We start from the raw sequence: 7,084 nt of genomic DNA, 5'->3' as shown, positions 1-7,084 counted from the left end.
GACAACGACCTTCATTAGTTTAGGGTCTGAGAGGCTAAATCTCATCAAATGGTCTGTGGCTCAAATGCCCCAAAATAATAATGGGCCTTGAAATGAAAGAGGTTGAAAACCCACTGATAAAAGCCCCCGGGCTTGACCTGGCACAGGAGGGGAGCCCTAAATGATCCGAGCAGGCCGGGTTGTAACAACGTTTTGGACAAGCAGCCACCACACTTCCACTGCCAAGCACAACAACACACCAGAGCCAGTATCTCTCTTCTACTATTACTGCCAAGCTCTTTGCTAGGAAAAGAGGAGTTCAAGTCGATGTACTGTAAATATTGCACACCTCATGTACTACACATGCATGCAAATAGCCTTCCGGTACTCCCCCCTCCAACCCCCCCTCCACCACCCTTCCTGGCAAATGGGGAGTGACCACTGTTTCCGTAAAAGAAAAAAAAAAAAAGAGGGATTTGTAGTTATTTGCTCAGCATTTTTGTGTCCAGACTTCAAAGGCAGGCAGTTTTTTTTATGGCACCTGGGAGAGCATAGTGGGCCCGGGCAGAGAGAGAGAGGGGAGGCTGCGTGGCAGATGGCTGGCTCCGCCGTGTGCCTGACTGAAATGCTACAGGGTCCTTCCTAATAAGGCAGCCACCCACGCGGCCAGCAGCGCGGCTTATCGGCCTCAGAGGGGCCGTTTGCCTCTCACCAGCCATGTTGTTGCTGGGAGGATATGCAGTACAATGTATACGGTCTCGTAGACACACATATCTGTGGGACCCTCACTGAAATATACTATATATATATATATGCCGATAGCCTTATGGTGTTGCGTTAACGAAAATACCACGCCTACAAGGTCGCATCGCGTTTGTAGATCAGCTATTCTCAGCGTGCATGAGCGTATGGTATTATACATTTAGTAGGGGTGCACGATTATGACATTATGAACGATATCCCATCTCCCGATTATTTGCAGGGTCAATATAGATGATACCGATTCCGGACCGATTCCGATATTATACGGATTATGCTGCCTTCAAACATTAGAAATACACAAAACAAAAGTCACATTATTATTGCGTCATCAATATCTGTGATAATAATCTGTATTATTTTGAGACCGATCCGATACCGATATGGCATTTTTATGGCCGGTTTCGATATGCTATACCGATTATATCGTGCACCGCTAAAATTAAGCATACAGTATGAATGAACACGTGAAGCCACATTTTCACATAGATTAGGACCACATGTTAGACGTGCCTTCTCTCTGTCAAGGCCTTCTCAAGGTTGTGAGAGACAACAGAAAGGTCAAACGCGCCGGGTCAACCCCGAGAACGGCTTCATCCACTCTGTCTCCTCTCCTCTGGCATGCCTTTGTCTCTCTTCATTCCTCTTCTCTCCTTCTGTTTTGTTCTCCTGAATGATGCCGCCCCGCTCGCCTGTCCTCTGGGTGACATTCAAAGCCAACATAAATCCCGTTCTTTATGGTATAGCGCGGCGATAAAGCCTCTCTGCTAATTGGATATGTAATGAATTACCATAATTAGTTATTGAATATATCACATTGCATACAGACTAGAGGAAAGGGTTTTTTTCTTTGCTTTTCGGGGGGACTGTAACACTCGTCAATGGAAGGAATGGCAGAATGTGATCTGCAGCCCGGAGAAGATTGTAAAACAACCTTCCCGGCCCGTTCTCCCTCTCCCAAGAAATATGCTTACAGCGTGAGATTGTGGATTAATCCATAATTTAGGTACTGTAGGTCATGCTCTGTTAACAGTACAGTATATTGTGCCCGCAAGCCTTTTGTTGTGGGACAAATATTACCAGACCCGTGGCAAAGTTTGCCATTTCTCCCCTTTCCGAGACCTCCTCGTAATGTTGGGCTACGGGTTAGGTTGCCAAAGGCAAGTTAGGCTAAATATTGCCTCTCACTTTTATGTTGCCAATAAAAGATTTCCTTAACCCATTTTGGACTGATTTAAAAAAAAATGCTTCTAAATCTTAACATTTTTCTGAAAAACCCATGTTTCTATGTCAGTGGTGCTCAATCTTTTTCATGTCAAGGACCCCCAGAATTATCTCCATTGGGCCACGGACCCCCATCTCAGAATATGTAGTTCCAGGGACCCCCCAGAAGCAAATACTTTAGTTAAAAATGTTCGCTCTGAAATATATATAAAATAGCAGACCTACAAGCTCGTAGCGCGCCACCGAGTGTGCTTGTAGACCTGCTATTTTTCAATAGCTAAATTATAACAATGTTAAAACACAAAGGGGTTCCCGCCCAAAATGGCTTAATGGAAGTCAACTGCACCCAGCAGCACCCCACCCACCCCTCTCTCAGCTTTGGGCGGGCCGTATCGCCCCAGAATATACAGGTCCTTTTTATTGCAATTTAACATCAAGATATAATGTTTCATAGATAAATGCCAGGGTGCCATTAATCTACCCGGCACTAAATTTCACTAATGATACCGGAATATCACTAATTAACCCTTTTAGACCTGACGTCGAAATATAAAAAATGTTCGCTCTGAAATATTATATATTACATTCAAAGATTTATGCCGCATTTTTAAGATTTTTCAAAAATAGCAGACCTACAAGCTCGTAGCGCGCCACTCGGTGGCGCGCTATGAGCTTGTAGATCTGCTATGTTTCAATAGCTAACGTATAACATAATGCTTAGTTAAAACACCAAATGGGGTTCCCGGCTTCCCGCCCAGAATGGGTTAATACTCGCAACCATAAAGATACACTTTTTTTTTTACCCAGGCCAGATATATAGATTGAGCTGCTGAGTATTAATAAATGGAGAAAAGTGTTGATGATGAAAAGTGTGAAACTTATTTCCTCGCAGGCTGTTAACGTTTTGGTGGGGGGTTGATTTTTCAGGCATGAAAATAGCAGATCTACAAGCTCACGACACGTCGCGATGCATTGCGAGCTTGTAGATGGGCTATTTTTTTGTTGCGTGCCACTGTCGTATGAAGTATATATCGGGCTGTATAATGCTGCTGGCATGGTCCCCAGTACTTTGTGCAACTTTGGACAAGTGCGAGGCTCTGCGGTGTAGTAGCCCAGGGGGCAATATCAGTACACAAATTTGCCAACTGCTCGGAACATTTGCTGTACTCGTCTGCTCACCCTTTTGTCTCAGCGAGTGCGTAAAACACACAGGAGCATATCGTTGCTGTCGGGAGGAAACCTCCTAACTCCATTTTAGATTTCTTTTAAAAAATATATATAAATCAGTGCTATTGAACACTCTTTACGTCTGTGTGTTGTTTAGAAAATGGAAAGTAGCAAAAAAAAACGCTTTGGACAAAACCTCTTAACTCCATTGGACCCTCACACTGTCAAACTAAAGCAACTAACTCCACGTATACAATATATAAACTCACAACACCAACTTTGATGAGGCAGTATTGCTTCGTTTTCAAAATGTAAGGTTTTCTTAATAATTTCCTGAAAAACGTACATTTTGGAGTTAGGTGGTTTCTTCCCCGACAGCAGAGACATTATAAACCTAAGTGCAGTTTCTATGGGGTGAAATCCAGCTCCAACTGTACGGTAGATGTTGCACGTCATGCCCTCTCTGTCTCATAAAACAACAAAAAGGTGGTTCTATGGTATGGTATGGACCACCACCCCATCCTCTCATCCCTCCATCTCTTCAATATAGGTGGTAGAGCCCATAGAGGATTTAATCTACGCCACTTTAGAGCGAGGGTTTAGAGTCTTGATCAAGCTGTCAGCTCTGCTGCGCTGCTGCCTTCTTAGTTATTCAGCTGTAGATCACGGCTGCTGCCCCGGCATCATAGTTTCTGTGGGTGAATAACACGGGCCTTATTTATGTGGGATCCTCGGGCATTCTGAGGGGGAAATGTATTACCTCTCCAACCGGCCCTCTGTCAGCGTTCCATTAAAAGCACCTTTCACAGGTCTGAACCTTTAAATCTGGGAAAGAAAGCTTCCTTTTAAATGGAAGTCGCTTTTAATTGAGGTCAGCCGTCCCGTAGATGCAACTCAACGCGTCCGCCAAAAGTGAGAGTTCCTCAACTTGGCTTTATGACACCGCCGCCAAGAAGAGGAAGACGGCGTTTATTTACAATGCGGGCTAATTGTGATGACAGGAGTTTTTTTTCCCTCTTTTCTCCGGGGGGTGGTTGGGAGGTCATTACGGACGCCATTAGCATGAGTGTTTCGTCATCACCCAAACCTTGCTGGCATGCTGATGGAATACTGCCAATGCTTATGTCATATTTCTACTCGGTTGACACGCTGACTCCGGAAGATCGAATTCCTGGTGTCACCCAGACACGGACCACGCAAAAAAACCCTGTACGTTATTTGTGAAATCACTTACATAGATTCTGTGTTTTTTGTGAATACCCAGGAACAGCAATGTCCGTGTTCACCTATGTGACTCGTGTTAATGTGTGTGACTCATGTGTGACTCATGAGTACCAGTAGGGGCGGTGTCGTGCCAAAAACAGAGAGAGAGAGAGAGAGATAGTGTTGCACTGTTGCCTGCTAATGAGAGAGAGAGAGAGAGAGAGAGAGAGAGAGAGAGAGAGAGAGGTAAGGGGGGGAGTTGCACCACTCAGTTCACACGGGTGTGATTTTCTTTTTACGAGCTCACACGGGCCCAGGTTTGGTGGCAGTGATGGCAGGACAGTAAATTAGCACATCTTACCCCCCTCCTCCACCCTTTTGGACAGTGCATCTCGGCGGGATAGACGGGTCATTTGTTAAGAGCACCACACCCACCGCCCGCCGCGCTATCGGGAGGCTGGTCAATCATACCGCCTGTTAATTGGCTCCTGGGAGCAGGAGGCTGCATCGGCGCCTGGGGACCAATCTCCTAGGAGGAACGGGACGGGAGACTCGAGTGGCGCCTCTGTCTTAGGAAGAGACGTGTACGAACCACCAACCGCAGCTATTCTACAGGGGGCTCCCGTTTTGATTCATCGCGACGTTAATTTGTGTTCTGTTTGCCGCAAAAAACCTTAATGTATTCTCACAAAATGTTCCACCATATGTTTGCTGTTTTTACACGCTACATTTTACAGTCTCGGAGAGCAGGGCAGTGTGAGCGAGCGCCGAGCGGGTGTTATGTCTTTTTCAGCGGCTGGCTCGAGGGAAGCTTTTGACAGGACACTCTGGTTGTTGTGACCCCTGTGACCTTTCAGTTTTTTGGAATGATCTTCCTGACCGCTGAGCCGTCCCGCCCCGGCTGACATAAACCTGTAACGGAAGCTGTTCCTTACTGTATGCATCATTCCGTTACCAGTGACTTAAAGTACTGACTGTACGGTACCTTTACTTAACCCATTTAGGCCTGATGTCGAAATTTAAAAAATGTCCTTATTTTTCTGTATCAGTGGAGCTCAAAAGATTTGAGGCACATTTTCACGATTTTTCAAAAACAGCAGACCTACAAGTTCATAGCATGCCACTCGGTGGCGCGCTATGAGCTTGTAGATCTGCTATTATTCAATAGCTAAAGCATAACATAATGCTAACACCAAAAGGGGTTCCCGCCCAAAATGGGTTTTAAGTGTAGTGTTTCCATTTTTCAATACTTTTACTTCTACTCCACAACATCTCTGAGGAAAGGACTGTACTTTTACTCCACTACAATACATTATTTGAAAACTTTAGTTACTTTTTATATTTGTATTACTAAACATACATTACCAACCACTTACTGTAAACTCTTTATATTTTGCCCATTTGAAAATAGGCCATCTACAAGCTGATTTTCAAAAGATCCTTTATACATTTTGAAATGGGACATAATAAGTGTAGCCTACTTTTTCTTTTGGTACTCAACTCAAAGTTTTGATGTCGATACTTTTGTACTTTTACCAAAAGTAAATTCTGAACACCAGACTTTTACGCGTGATGGAGTATTTCCACATAGTGGTATTGATACTTGGATACCTTTATTATCCCATGGGGGGGGAAATCAGTCGCCCAGAGGCAGCACAGCAGTTAAAGTTATAACTTACATGCAAGTATAAGAAAAAAGTACTGTACTATACAGTAGAAATGAGGCAAAAAGGAAAGACAAGATGCATCAAGAAACAATAATAATAATACAGAGCACACAAGGGTAAACAAATTAGGTGTCTATATACAGTCAATCAGACCCCTTTTCCACCGGTTGGTTCCCAATGGGAACCGGTTCAGTTCTTAGTCCATGAGCCAGAGCTCCAAAATTGGAACGTTAATTATGAATTGAGCCAATACTATACCTACAGTATATTAGATTGTTATCACCATGACACTTCCCCAGTTGAATACTTACACAAAGACAATGATTTATTGTGTTGTAAATTTAAATGTTTTAAATATGCAAATGAGGCATTATATAGGAAAATATGCAAAAAGCTACTACTGTGGAAGGGTTATCGTACCGGTATATTAATTTACTTGATCCTTTAAACAATCTAATATAGGTAACGTTTTGCACAATCAATTCATAATTGACGTTCCCATTCTGGAGCGCTGGCTCATTGACTATTAAGAACCAAAAGGAACTGAACCGGTTCCCATTGGTAACCAACCAACCAACCGGTGGAAAAAGTCAAAAAGCGTCAAAGTGTATCACTGCGTCTCGTCAAGAAAGACAAATAAGTGCTTCTTCCCAGTGGCGTATCCAGGAATTACATTTTGGGCAGGCAAGATCATGTGTTAATTGTCGTCTCCCTGCGCACAATCGTAGCACTAAAGGTTTTCAAAGAGATATACCTGCCAGACAGTATAGGATACAAAGGCTGAAAGGCATGCATTTACATTCCAATGGGTGATTGAGGGTCGCGCTCTACCGCAACGGCCAATCAGCTGTCCACTAATAGTTCTCAGGTCTTGTTTTTGTCTCATTGTATGGATTTTGGCCAGGCCAGAAATGGATTTGGACAGGCGGATGCCTGCCCTCGCCTTATTGTAAATACGCCTGCTTCTTCCACCACTGCCCGTTCCAACAAGCAGGTCTCCTGCCTTACTGTGCGGGGGGGGGGGGGGGGGGGGAGGCACAGGGCCCACTGCCCACAGCCTGTCAGGCCTGGAGGAGGAGGAGGAG

The sequence above is a fragment of the Electrona antarctica genome (genome assembly GCF_951216825.1).
Source record: "Electrona antarctica genome assembly, chromosome: 6".
NCBI classification, from domain to species: Eukaryota; Metazoa; Chordata; class Actinopteri; order Myctophiformes; family Myctophidae; genus Electrona; species Electrona antarctica.
Note: the sequence above shows the minus strand (reverse complement) of the source record.